The sequence below is a fragment of the Arachis stenosperma genome, chromosome 10 (genome assembly GCF_014773155.1).
Source record: "Arachis stenosperma cultivar V10309 chromosome 10, arast.V10309.gnm1.PFL2, whole genome shotgun sequence".
NCBI classification, from domain to species: domain Eukaryota; kingdom Viridiplantae; phylum Streptophyta; class Magnoliopsida; order Fabales; family Fabaceae; genus Arachis; species Arachis stenosperma.
The window spans coordinates 22,765,150-22,780,549 of record NC_080386.1 but is presented as its reverse complement, the minus strand read 5'-3'; the positions used below and the strand labels follow the sequence as shown (position 1 = coordinate 22,780,549).

The following is a 15,400-nucleotide window of genomic DNA, read 5'->3' as shown; positions in this document are numbered from 1 at the left end:
AAATCTTATGCCACTCTCTGTAATGGAGAAGCTGGGGATCATTGAGGTACAACCTGCATTGTTCTCATTACAACTGGCAGACAAGTCATTGAGACAAGCTTATGGGTTAGTAGAGGACGTTCTAGTAAAAGTTGAAGGCCTTTACATCCCTGCTGATTTCATAATCCTAGACACTAGGAAGGAAGATGATGAATGTATCATCCTTGGAAGACCTTTCCTAGCCACAGCAGAAGCTGTGATAGATGTCAACAGAGGGGAATTAGTCCTTCAATTGAATGGGGACTACCTTGTGTTTAAGGCACATGGCCATCCCTCTATGACAAAAGAGAGTAAGCATGAAGAGCTTCTCTCAGTTCAGAGTCAAGAAGAACCCACACAGTCAAACTCTAAGTTTGGTGTTGTGAGGCCACAACCAAACTCTAAGATTGGTGTTAAGATCCCATATCCAAACTCTAAGTTTGGTGTGGACAACTATACAACATTGACCTGATCACCTTGTGGCTCCATGAGAGCCACTGTCAAGCTATTGACATTAAAGAAGCGCTTGTTGGGAGGCAACCCAATTTTATTTATCTAATTTTTATTTTATTCTATATTATTGTTATTTTGTGTTTTATTAGGTACATGATCATGAGGAGTCACAAAAAAATCAAAAAAAATTAAAAATAGAATAAAAAATAGTAGAAGAAAAAATTCGCACCCTGGAGGAAGCACAGGCTGGCGTTCAACGCCAGCAAGATGCATCTGGCTGGCGTTCAATGCCAGAACAGAGCACCATTCTGGCGCTGAACGCCAGAAACAAGCAACATTCTGGCGCTGAACGCCAGGAATGTGCCCAGAGAGGAAAACGTGGCGCTGAACGCCAGTAACAAGCATGAAACTGGCGTTCAACGCCAGAAACATGCTTTACATGGGCGTTAAACGCCCAGAATGTGCACCAATGGGCGTTTAAACGCCAGAATGATGCACGAAGGCATTTTACATGCCTATTTGGTGCAGGGATGGAATTCCTTGACACCTCAGGATCTGTGGACCCCACAGGATCACCTCAGGATCTGTGAACCTCACAGGATCCCCACCTACCTCGCCCTCTCTCTCTCCATTCATGGTCATCCCTTCTGTTTTTCATTCACCACCCACATTTATCCACTCTTTCCCATACACCCCACCTACCTTTACAATTCAACTTCTCTTTCCCACCCAATCCCACCCATATAGCCGAATCCATCTCCCCTCACTCACCTCCATTTTCTTCTTCTTCTTCTTCCTTTCTTCTTTCTTCTCTTGCTCGAGGGCGAGCAATATTTTAAGTTTGGTGTGGTAAAAGCATAGCTTTTTGCTTTTCCATTACCATTAATGGCACCTAAGGCCAGAGACACCTCAAAGGGAAGACAAAAGCTTCCACCTCTGAGTCATGGGAGATGGAAAGACTCATATAAGCCGTCATAGCTCAGTGGTAGAACATGTGGCTGCAAATCAAGAGATTCCTGAGATACCTCAGGGGATAAGTTGTCCTCCACACAAATATTGGAAGCAACTAAGGGTAGGAACACCAAAAATTACTAGGAATCATTCAACAGAAGCAAGGAAGAGACATAGAGGAGCTCAAAGAGCACCATTGGACCTTCAAGAAGGCGCCACCCTCACTCAGGTGGATTCATTCCTTGTTCTTATTTTTTCTGTTTTTCGGTTTTTAATATTGTGCTTATCTATGTTTTGTGTCTTTATTTCATGATCATTAGTATGTAACCATGCCTTAAAGCTATGAATAAAATCCATTAATCCTTCACCTCTCTTAAATGAAAAATGTTTTAATTCAAAAGAACAAGAAGTACATGAATTTCAAATTTATCCTTGAATTTAATTTAATTATATTGATGTGGTGACAATACTTTTTGTCTCCTGAATGAATGCTTGAACAGTGCATATTTTTGATCTTGTTGTTTATGAATGTTAAAACTGTTGGCTCTTGAAAGAATGATGAACAAAGAGAAATGTTATTGATGATCTGAAAAATCATGAAATTGATTCTTGAAGCAAGAAAAAGCAGTGAATGGCGAAAAAAAATAGAAAGAAAAAGAAAAAGCAAGCAGAAAAAGCCAATAGCCCTTAAAACCAAAAGGCAAGGGTAAAAAGGATCCAAGGCTTTGAGCATCAATGGATAGGAGGGCCCAAGGAAATAAAATCCAGGCCTAAGCGGCTAAATCAAGCTGTCCCTAACCATGTGCTTGTGTCATGAAGGTCCAAGTGAAAAAGCTTGAGACTGAGTGGTTAAAGTCGTGATCCAAAGCAAAAGAGTGTGCTTAAGAGCTCTGGACACCTCTAACCGAGGACTCTAGCAAAGCTGAGTCACAATCTGAAAGGGTTCACCCAGTTATGTGTCTGTGGCATTTATGTATCCGGTGGTAATACTGGAAAACAAAGTGCTTAGGGCCACGGCCAAGACTCATAAGAAGCTGTGTTCAAGAATCAACATACTTAACTAGGAGAATCAATAACACCATCCGAAATTCTAAGTTCCTAGAGAAGCCAATCATTCTAAACTTCAAAGGAAAAAGTGAGATGCCAAAACTGTTCAGAAGCAAAAAGCTACAAGTCCCGCTCATCTAATTAGAATTAATATTCATTGATATTCTGGAATTTATAGTATATTCTCTTCTTTTTATCCTAATTGATTTTCAGTTGCTTGGGGACAAGCAACAATTTAAGTTTGGTGTTGTGATGAGCGGATAATTTATACGCTTTTTGGCATTGTTTTTAGGTAGTTTTTAGTAAGTTCAAGCTACTTTTAGGGATGTTTTCATTAGTTTTTATGTTAAATTCATATTTCTGGACTTTACTATGAGTTTGTATGTTTTTCTATGATTTCAGGTAAATTCTGGCTGAAATTGAGGGAATTGAGCAAAACTCTGAAAAAGGCTGACAAAAGGACTGCTGATGCTGTTGGAATCTGACCTCCCTGCACTCGAAATGGATTTTCTGGAGCTACAGAACTCCAATTGGCGCGCTCTCAACGGCGTTGGAAAGTAGACATCCAGGGCTTTCCAGCAATATATAATAGTCCATACTTTATTCGGAAATTGACGACGTAACTTGGCGTTGAACGCCAAGTTCATGCTGCTGTCTGGAGTCAAACGCCAGAAAAACGTCATGATCCGGAGTTGAACGCCCAAAACACGTCATAACTCGGAGTTCAACTCCAAGAGAAGCCTCAGCTCGTGGATTGATCAAGCTCAGCCCAAGCATACACCAAGTGGGCCCCGGAAGTGGATTTATCATCAATTACTTACTCATGTAAACCCTAGGAGCTAGTTTATTATAAATAGAATATTTAACTATTGTATTAGAGGTCTTTGATCATTCGGTCTTGTGACCACATGGGGGCTGGCCATTCGGCCATGCCTGAACCTTTTACTTATGTATTTTCAACGGTGGAGTTTCTGCACACCATAGATTAAGGGTGTGGAGCTCTGCTATACCTCAAGTTTTAATACAATTACTATTACTTTCTATTCAATTCTCTTTTATTCTTATTCCAAGATATACGTTACACTTAACTTTGATGAATATGATGATCCGTGACACTCATCATCATTCTCACTTATGAACGCGCGTGATTGACAACCACTTCCGTTCTACTTTAGGCCGGGCGCATATCTCTTAGATTCCCCAACAGAATCTTCGTGGTATAAGTTAGATAGATGGCGGCATTCATGAGGATCCGGAAAGTCTAAACCTTGTCTATGGTATTCCGAGTAGGATTCTGGGATTGAGTGACTGTGACGAGCTTCAAACTCCTGAAGGCTGGGCGTGATGACAAACGCAAAAGAATCAAGGGATTCTATTCCAACCTGATTGAGAACCGACAGATGATTAGCCGTGCCGTGACAGAGCATAGGACCTTTTTCACTGAGAGGATGGGATGTAGCCATTGACAACGGTGATGCCCTACATACAACTTGCCATGGAAAGGAGTAAGAAGGATTGGATGAAAGCAATGAGAAAGTAGAGATTCAAGAGGAGCACAGCATCTCCATACACTTATCTGAAATTTCCACTATTAATTTACATAAGTATTTCTATCCCTTTTATTTTCTTTTTATTATTAATATTCGAAAATCTATAAACCAATTTAATCTGCCTAACTGAGATTTACAAGGTGACCATAGCTTGCTTCATACCAACAATCTCTGTGGGATCGACCCTTACTCACGTAAGGTTTATTACTTGGACGACCCAGTACACTTGCTGGTTAGTTGAACGGAGTTGTGAATTCATTCCGGTGCCATAATAATGATTTCATACAAATACAAAGAACATGGATCACAATTTCATCCACCACATACACAATTCTATCTTAAGCTAACCAAAGATTCAATTTGGGATATACAATTGTTTTTCCGCTTAAGGCTAGTAATGTGGTAAAATATAAAACAAATAGGATTTAAAGGCTCAAAGTGGTTAACAAAGGTAATTGAAAAGGGTAGGCTTAATTTGGATAAGTGAGTTTAAACAAATAATGGCCTCAATCATATGCAAGCATACAAACATAATAAATATTGGACATATAGGATGAAACAAAATATAGATTACAATCATAGAGAAGTAAACACACAAGAATAAAATAATTATGGTAAATAATGTAACCATGCATAAAGGCTCAAATCTTCACAGGTTGTGTGTTCTTTAGCTCAAACATCATGTTCCAAATACAACTTCGAGCAGATTTATCATAAAAAATATTTTTAATTAAAATTAGTGAAATTTTGTTCCAAAGATAGAGTCTTAGAAGAAACTTATTGTCTTTTCAATCAAGTAGAACATGCATGCAACTAACCTATTACTATGCAATTTATCCTATTCTATAAAAGAAAGAAAATCTAACTAAAATATCCTAATTTATTGGTGCTAGGGAAGAGAAATTACCTCCGGAAGTCAGGTACTGACCGACCTCCCCACACTTAAGGCTTTGCACCGTCCTCGGTGCCATCTGTCAAGAACAGTGGTGGGCTGGTGGCAGTGTCTCCACAGTCGGGATCGTCGTGGCTCCCTGTGCTGGTGAAGAAAGTAGAGTCCGGAGTGCCTGGATCGTCAACAGATATGTGATTGCCTGTGAGGAGCTCCTTGAGGTAGTTGAAACGGCGTTGGTTGCGGTGCTCTCGGAGCTTTGCTTTCTTTTCGTGTGCTTCCAACCGCTTCAGTATTTGATGCAGCAGCTGACTAGTAGATGGGGGAGGAGCTGCAGCATCCTCTGTGGCTGGCTGGTAGCGGCAAGTTGTGGCCTGAGATATCTCCCGTTAGGGACATACTGATCATCCCGTGGAAGAATGGCTTTGGTATTTCCAGCTCTGTAGGATACTCCGGCTACTGAGATAAGATCAGAGACCAATGCGGGGAAAGGTAGGTTGCCCGCAATCTGCACATGTTCTATAGCATTCCGGATATGTCTTGGTAAATTAAGAGGCTGGTCTGTGAGGATGCACCATAGTAGAACGGCCATGTCTACTGTGAAGGAGGACTCATGAGTACTCGGGAAGACGTAATGGGACATAATCTGTGCCCATACGTGAGCCTCTAAGGTGAGTGCAGAAGCCGAGATTTCCTTAGGATGGGAACGATGGTATCCGAAGATCTATTTGCTGCCAGGTCGAGCGATAACTCTGAGAATAGTGTCCCAGTCAAAGGTGTATGCCTGGCGCTTGATTGCGGCTTTCTGAAAGGCGTCCAATCCTTCTGGAGCAGGTGGGAGATGTAAGGCTTGTTGTATGGCCTCTTCTGTAATGGGGACTTGCTTCTGGCATAAATAGATGGATTGCAGAGTCGGCAGGTGGAAGTTGGAGTAGAACTCAACAACCCAAGAAAGATTAACCTGTCGTGGCTGTCTCTATAAGAATCCCCAATGTCTTTGTGCAATTTGTGGCTCAACAAATTCAGCGATACGAGGCGGAAGGATAAGAAGGTGTTCATTTTTGTAATTTCGAGCTGCCAGAATAGGAAACATCTGCTCACAGTAGCGATTTAGGAATCGTGCAGTGTCCTTGACTGGGAAGACTCTCTCCTTTTCATCAACCTTGATAATCCTTTTAATTCTTTTTGTTGAGGGCTTGACTGCAGTTGAAGAAGGTCCTGCCACTAATGCTCTCTTCGTTCCTTTCCTTGTTGTGGGTTTAGGAGTAGCTTTCTCTTTGCCTTTCTTGGTGGCCATTCTGAAAAAAAGGAAGAGAAATTAAGTTAAATCCAAAGAGATAAAGCAAGGAAGGGGATTGAGTGAGTGATAATCAGTGCACGGTAAAGATGAATGAAATAAACACATGGTCATGACAACATGTGAAAAGATCAAGAAAGGGAATAGAATAAGTGCACGATAAGGAAGTAGATGCAAGATGTTTATTGGCATGCTGGCAAGGGCATGAGTAGCATAGATCAAGCATCACTTCGTAACAAACTATCATGTTTGTATTGGCAATTAAATTCAGTTAATAAAATAGTAAAGGAAATTTGTGAAAAACATGCTTTGAATAGTAGAAACTATAATAGAGAAGTGCATAATGCCATACGGACTTTTTCACAAACACATAGCATGCATGGTAAATAAGGTATAGAAAGTATTAAAGCAAACATGCAAGCAACCCTTTAAAGAAAATAATATATAATTGCCAAATAATTTGCAACAATCCACAAGCATATAATGAGGAATAATGACTCAAATAAATTTCTAACACCATGTAAAAAGGAAAGAAGAAGAAAGAAAATATGGATAATGAAAAGAAAAAGAAAAGAAAAGAAAAGAACATATAAAATAAGAAGAATGCTAGAAAAGGAAGGAGGGAAGAAGAAAATAAAACCTTGTTAATGGAGGTGAGAGAGAGAGAGTGAAAGGTGAGATAGAAGGAAGAAGGGAGAAGGAAGACATAAGGAGGGAAAAGAAAAATTAGGATTTGGAGAAGAGAAAGATAAGATATGTTGGCAATTCAGGTTGAGCTGTGCGGCGCAAGCGACGCGGCCGCGTGGGGCACGCGTTCGCGTGATTGCGCTTTAGTTCAATTGACGCGGTCGCGTCAGTCAGGCGGTCGCATGACCATATTGTGCTTCTGGCGCGAGTGCAGCCTCGCGCCTGCACAACTCTCCGTTCGAATATATATTTGCCAAATTTGGGGGGACGCGATCACGTGGGGCATGCGATCGCATGAGTGGGCTTCAGAAAGGAATGACGCGGACGCGTCGACGACGCGGTCGCGTGATAGGGATTGTGCGTCCAGCACCACTCTCGCACAATAATTCGTTGTGCACCCTTTTTTACGTCGAAAATCAGGGCACGCGGCCGCGTGGGGCACGCGGTCGCGTGGGAGGCCATTATTCCCATGTGACGCGGATGCGTCATCGACGCGGTCGCGTGGGATGATTTGTGCCACTGGCACGCCTCCAGCCACGCACCAGCGTGACTCTCTGTTCGTTTTTATTTTCTCCCATCTCCTTGCGACGCGGACGCGACACTGATGCAGTCGCGTCGCGTGGCATTTTTTTTTGAAAAATTATGCAAATGCAGATGCACGAAATATGCTGATAAAGAGAAGAGTTATTAAGTAGAAAAATGAAAAATAAAGAAAAGAACGATCATACCATGGTGGGTTGTCTCCCACCTAGCACTTTGCTTTAACATCCGTAAGTTGGACGCTCCACTAGCTCAATCTTCTGCCATGTGGGGATCTTCTAAGAGGAAGATCTCAAGCTCTTTATTTTTCTGCATCTTCTCGCCATGGTACAACTTCAGACGTTGTCCATTAACTTTGATAAGTTCAGAGCTTGAAGGATGGCTTAGGTGATAAACTCCGTATGGTTCGGCCTTCTCTACTCTGTATGGACCTTCCCATCTTGATCTCAACTTGTCTGGCATGAGCCTCAGTCGAGATTTATAAAGGAGGACTAAATCCCCAGGTTGGAACTCTTTTCTCTTGATGTGCTGATCATGTACAGCCTTCATCTTCTCCTTGTATATTCTTGAGTTCTCATAAGCTTCTAGGCGAAGGCTCTCCAGTTCTTGCAGTTGCAACTTCCTTTCAGCTCCGGCTTCTTCAAATCCCATGTTGCACTCCTTGACTGACCAAAAGGCTCTGTGCTCTACTTCAACTGGGAGATGACAAGCTTTTCCATAAACTAAGCGGAAAGGACTCATCCCAATGTGTGTTTTATATGCTGTCCTATATGCCCATAGTGCATCTTGTAGCCTGGTGCTCCAGTCTTTTCTATGAGGTTTGACTATCTTCTGCAAGATACACTTTATCTCTTTGTTTGACACCTTGGCTTGCCCATTGGTCTGAGGATGGTATGCTGTTGCAACCTTATGAATTATCCCATGCTTCTTCATTAATCATGTTAGTCTCCTATTACAAAAATGGGTGCCTTGATCGCTCACGATTGCTCGTGGTGATCCAAAGCGGCAAATAATATGGTTTCTCACAAAGGAAACAACAGTGTTAGCATCATCAGTGCGGGTAGGAATTGCTTCCACCCATTTGGAAACGTAATCCACAGCTAACAATATATAAAAATAGCCATTAGAATTTGGAAATGGACCCATGAAGTCAATACCCCAAACATCAAAAATTTCACAGAAAAGCATAATTTGTTGAGGCATCTCATCCCTCCTGGATATATTACCAAATTTTTGGCATGGGAGACAAGATTTACAAAACTCAGCAGCGTCTTTAAAAAGAGTAGGCCACTAGAATCCACAGTCTAAGATCTTTCTAGCGTTCTTTGAGGGCCAAAATGTCCTCCACTTTCAGATGAGTGACAGGCCTCTAAAATGGACTGGAATTCTGATTGAGGCACACAACGTCTAATTACTTGATCAACGCCACATCTCCATAAATATGGGTCATCCCATATATAATATTTAGACTCGCTTTTCAGCTTGTCTCTTTGATGCTTAGAAAAGTGTGGAGGAAATGTGCGACTAACTAGATAATTAGCTACAGGTGCGTACCAAGGGACTACCTCAGATACTGCTTGCAGGTTATCAAACAGAAAATTATCATTTATAGGAGTAGAGTCATCCTTAATGTGCTCAAGGCGACTCAAGTGGTCTGCCACTAGATTCTGGTTACCACTCCTATCTTTTATTTATAAATCAAATTCTTGTAATAGCAGTATCCAACGTATGAGCCTTGGTTTGGACTCCTTTTTAGCTAATAGATACTTTAAAGCTGCATGGTCTGAATACACTACTACTCTAGTACCAAGTAAATAAGCTCAGAATTTATCCAGAGCAAAAACAATAGCAAGAAGCTCTTTCTCAGTAGTAGTATAATTGGACTGGGCAGTGTCTAAAGTCTTAGACGCATAAGCAATAACAAAAGGATCCTTACCTTCACGCTGAGCCAGCGCTGCTCCTACTGCATGGTTGGAAGCATCGCACATGATTTCAAATGGCTGGCTCTAGTCTGGTCCTCTCACAATTGCAGCTTGAGTCAGGTCGGTCTTCAGCTTATCAAACGCTTGTTTGCAATTCTCACTGAACTCGAACTCAATATCCTTCTGCAGTAATCTGGATAAGGGAAGTGCTACCTTATTAAAGTCCTTAATAAATCTCCTGTAAAAACCTGCATGGCCAAGGAACGAACGGACTTCTCTCACAGAAGAGGGGTAAGGCAAACTAGAAATAACATCCACCTTTGCTAGATCTACAGAAATGCCAGTATTGGATACAACATGTCCCAGTACGATTCCTTGTTTAACCATAAAATGACATTTTTCAAAATTCAATACAAGGTTTGTACTGATACATCTATCTAATACTCTAGATAAACTATCCAAGCAAAGGTTAAAAGAATCACCATAAATGCTAAAATCATCCATAAAAACCTCCATACAGTCCTCAATCAGATCAGAGAAAAGACTCATCATGCACCTTTGGAAAGTGGCTGGTGCATTGCACAGGCCAAAGGGCATTCTCTTGTAAGCATAAGTCCCAAAAGGACATGTAAAGGTAGTCTTTTCCTGATCCTCAGGAGCTATATGAATCTGGAAATAGCATGTGTAACCATCTAAAAAGCAATAATGTGATTTACCTGACAGGCGATCTAGCATTTGATCAATGAATGGAAGAGGGTAGTGATCCTTACGAGTAGCTTAGTTGAGACGCCTGTAATCAATGCAGACCCTCCAGGCATTCTGTACTCTGGTTGCTATGAGCTCTCCATGCTCATTCTTCACTGTAGTTACTCCAGACTTCTTGGGCACCACTTGTATTGGGCTCACCCATTCACTGTCTGAGATGGGGTAGATAATACCTGCCTCTAATAGTCTGGTCACTTCCTTCTTGACAACCTCTAAAATAGTGGAGTTCAGTCTTCTTTGGGGTTGGCAAACAGGTCATGCTCCTTCTTCTAAAAATATCTTGTGCTCACAAACTTGAGGATTGATGTCTACTAGGTCTGCTAAACTCCACCCAATCGCTTTCTTGTGCTTCCTCAGCACACTAAGTAATTGCTCTTCCTGTTCAGGAGTGAGGTCCTGTGCAATGATAACTGGAAACTTTCGCTGGTCCTTAAGGTAAGCATATTTGAGGTGTGGAGGGAGGGGTTTCAATTCCAACTTCTGGTCATGGTCTGGCTCTGGATTATCTGGAACTAGTGACAGTGGTAGAGTACCTACATTGTCCTCGGAATTCCCCACACTTGGACTTTGTCCTATGTACTTATCCTCAAACTCTTCCTGGTGAATTTCAGCTATGGTTTCATCTATGATGTCACACTGAAAGATAGAACGATCTTCTGGAGGGTTGTTTGTGACTCTATTTAGATTGAAGATTACCATTCGACCATCTATTTCAAAAGAGTATGTTTCTGAAAAAGCATCCAATTTGAATTTTGATGTCTTCAGGAATGGTCTCCCAAGTAGGATTGATAATGGCTTATCTGAGTCATTATGGGGCATCTCCAAGATATAAAAATCAGTGGGGAATGTGAGCCCTTTAATGTTCACTAAAACATCTTCAGCAACTCCAGCCACTGTAATAATGCTTTTATCTGCTAACACAAAATGAGCTGCCGACCTTTTTAAGGGAGGGATCCTCAAAACATCATATACAGATAAAGGCATTATACTAACACATGCTCCTAAGTCACACATGCAATCATAAATTACTACACCACCAATAGTACAACTAACTATACAAGGACCTGGGTCACTACACTTTTCAGGTAAATTTCCCATTAAAGCAGATATAGAACTTCCTAAAGGAATAGTTTCTAATTCATTAATTTTGTCTTTATGTATGCACAAATCTTTTAGAAACTTTGCATATTTAGGTACCTGTTGAATGACATCAAAAAGGGGAACTGTTACCTCAACCTTTTTGAAGATTTCTACCATTTTGGGATTGGGTTCCAACTGCTTCCTGGGCTTCCTTGCAAGTTGTGGAAATAGAATGGGAGTGGTGTTTTCTGCAGTGTCTGCGCCTTTTGGTGCTTCCTCCTGTGGTTGAGCTTCTTCTTCTTCAGCTATGTCCTGTATGTCCTCTTCCTCTTCAACATCTTCTATTTCTACTACCTCTTCAGCTGAGGCGTGTTCTGGTGGGCTTAGCTCCTCCTGATTCCTCTCCTGCAGTGTGGTTCCAGACCTTAGGGTGATGGCATTAATGCCACCCTTTGGGTTGGGTAATGGTTGAGAGGGGAGTCCACCAGAGCTTGATGACTGGTTGTTGGAGTTGTTCATTGATCCAATCTGTGAGACAAGGGCTTGCAAAGTAGAATTCAAACCATTCAGAGTAGAAGTAAGGTTGTTTTTCATGGCCTGTTGTCTCCGATCAATGGCATGTAGTAATTCATCATTAGGATAGGAAGAGGGGTAAGTGATCTGAGAAGTCTGCTGAGATGCTTGAGGCTATCTTAAATGAGGTGCTCTGTAGCACTGATTCTGATTCTGCTGCCTGAAGTTGTTATTGTTATTCCACCTCTGATTTCTATTATTATCTCTACCTCCTCTGTTATAATTGTCCCTCCAACCCTGGTTAGAATTGTCTCTCCAACCTTGGTTAGAGTTATCCTGCCATCCTTGGTTATAGTTGCCACCTTGATTGTACCCTTGATTGGGGCGGTCATGAAAGTTATGAGTGGCTGCTACAGTGTTGTCTTCTGGTTGGAGTTGCGGACACTCATCGGTATATTGATTGTAATCTGCACAAATTCCACATACTCTTTGTGGAACCAACTGCTGGCTGTGCTGTGGTGGAGAAGGCTGAACTTGCTGAGGTTGTTGTTGATTCAGTTACATCTGCTTCAGCAAGTTAGTCATTTCATATAAGCTCTGAGCTATAGCAGCAGTCTCTTTACTAGTGGATACCTCTGCAACAGCTCTTGACCGACTTTGTCTCTGCCTATGATTCCTAGTAGAGTCAGCTAAGTCGCTGATCAATTGCCATGCTTCTTCCGTAGTCTTGTACTTTTTCATAGAACCATTGCTAGCACCTTCCAGTGTGGTCATATCTTAAGATTTCAAACCCTGTGTAAAGTAACTGAGCAACACTATCTTGTCAATCATATGATGGGAGCATGCATCTCGAAGATTATTAAAGCATTCCAAGTATTCATAGAGGGTCTCAGATTCATCCTGAACGATCATAGACATGTCCTTCCTCAGCTTATCGGTAACTTCAGCTGGAAAGAATTTATCCAGAAACTCTCTCCTAAGTGTATCCCAGTTGGAAACAGTTGCTCCGGGTTGAGTGTAGTACCACTCTCTTGCCTTTCCCTCAAGAGAAAACGGAAAGGCTTTCAATAGAATGGAGATTTCATCAGTGCCATCACGCTTAACAGTAGAACAAGCAGTCTGAAAATCCCTAAGATGCTTGATAGGCTCTTGAGCAGGTAAGCCATGAAACTTGGGCATCAAGTTGAGTAGTGAAGACTTTATTTCAAAATCTACAGCTACTACTGGGTGGTGTGCCTGGAATAGTTGGAGCGTAAAATCAGGGGCTCCTTCCTCCTGGATAGTGACTCTTCTAGGCGCTGCCATGTCACATGCACGTAAATGAACTGGATCAGTACAGAGGGAGCTTGTTTCTTCCTTAGATGACGGTTCAGGTTCGTCCTCAAAGAGGAGTCGCCGACGCCTAGCTTGCCTTATACGTGAAAGAGTTCTTTCAATTTCAGGGTCAAATACTGGCAAGCTTGGATCAGGAAGTGAACACGTCATTTAACGAAAGAAACGTACAGCTCATAGTAACAAAAATAAAATAAAATGCAAATAAATAAATTCTAATTAATAACTTTAGCACTCTATTGCAAGTCCCCGGCAACGACGCCAAAAATTGATGCGGGCAGAAATTGGTGAATTAAAAATTATTAAAATATATACGTTGCAAGTATAGTTCTTAACTCACCAGAAATCTTCAATTTAGAAAGGTGTCACAGAAATTTAAAATTAAAATACTGGGAGTATGAATCCCAGGTCGTCTCCCAACGAGTTGCAGAAAAGTGTGCTATTTTATTAATCAGATGTTTTCAAAAAGGTTTGAGTTGAGTAAACAGGAAATAAAATTGGAGAATTTGAATAATGTAAATAAAAGCCTTGACTGGGAATTGATTAGTTGAAAGCCCCATTATTGTTGAATTACTCTCTAGATTAATTGATAATTAAAGGTTATCCTGTTTAGTTATCTCTTACTAGGTAAGGAAAAATCAAACAAGTTGGAATGCTACGTCCGTTCACAAGTTGCAACCCACTTAATTAAAAGGGATTGGTATTAGTGACTAGAGGGCAATCCAACAATAAACACAATTACAATCTTTCTTTTAAGCTTTCCAACTCAAGGGTTCCTTTCAATCAACTCCCCATCAAGTTAGGAAACTACTCGCTCATTGTGAATGTAAAATTCATAACATATGAAAAAAGGAATTAAAGAAAGACATTTTAAATAAAAATCAAAATAATCAATTAAAAATAAAAGTAATTCTTGTATTAAATAATCCTAAAAATATTCCAATGGTAAAATTAACAAAGCAAAGGACATGGAAGAGTAAAGCCAAGTAAAGAAAACGAACTAGAATGACGAAGTCTTGATGAGGTAATAACTCTTCTCAGTATCCCAATGCAAAAAGTGATAGAAAAATAAAATCCTAAGAACTATGAATGTGTAGAGAGAAAAACCTAGAGGAGGAGTAAAAACTAGATCTAAAACTAAAATTGTGTAGAATGAATTATTGTTCTGGTTTCTGCGTGTTCTCTGGCTCTAGTCTGCTGTTCTGGGCCGAAAACTGGGTCAAAATAGGGTCCAAAATGGCCCCCAGCGAATTCTGCAGATTATGCAGATCGCGCACGTCACGCGATCGCGTCATCCATGCGGACGCGTCATTCGCGTTTTCCCTGCCACGCGTTCGCGTCGTCCACGCTTCCGCGTCACTTGTGCTTTTTCCATCCGCGCGGTCGCGTGAGCCATGCGGCCGCGTCACTGCGATTTCTCCTCTTTCGCGCGAACGCGTGAGACATGCGGCCGCGTCACTTCTCGCTGGTTATCTCCTCAATTTCTCGTGTTCCTTCCATTTTTGCTAGCTTCCTTTCCAATCTCCAACTCATTCATGCCCTATAAAGCCTGAAACACTTAACACACAGATTACGGCATCAAATGGAATAAAGGAGAATTAAAATGCATAATTAAAAGTCTCTAAGAAGCAGTTTTCAATCATGTAATAATTTCAGGAAGGAAATATAAATGCATGCTAAATTAATGAATAAGTGGGTAAGGATCATGATAAAATCACACAATTAAACACAATATAAACCATAAAATAGTGGTTTATCAAGCACTTTTAGAACTAAAAAACCAAACACAAAATAACTTATTTAAATAAGCTACTTTTAATATAAGCATTTATTGTTTAAGCTATTTTTTCAAAAGAAACTTAATTAAGCTATTTATTTAAACTAGACCTTAGTGTATTGTGGACTTGAATATTGTAGCAAGGATAGTTTTGATTGAATAAATAGTTTGAATGAATGGTTTGAGAAAATTGATAATTATATTATTAATGGGTTAATGAGAGAGTACAAAAATTAATGGAACTTGTGTTTGTTAGTTGATTACAATAAACTCCATGATGGCCTATTTATAAGCTTGATTTTAGATAATTTTAAGGCTCGGATATTTTTATATATTAACCTATTTTAAATTTAGATATTTCTAGTGTTTCATTTATTTACTTAATTTTTAGATTTTTTCTATCAAAATATTTAAATATTTATTTTTATGAAACAAAATGATAAGAATTTTAGAGAATTCCACAAATATGTAGCATAATCAATAGTTTATTAGCAATACTACTGGAGTAGTTGACCAAATTATGAAGAACCACTTTTCTCACTTTTATTCTTTCACTGCCTAAATGGCTAAACCTATTTT

General features: G+C 40.4%; 1 pseudogene; it reads left to right on the top strand.

Moving 5' to 3' along the window:
* The window catches only part of LOC130956870 (tRNA nucleotidyltransferase cca2-like), a 49,829-nt pseudogene that overhangs the window by 32,029 nt on the left and 2,400 nt on the right, over positions 1 to 15,400 (top strand).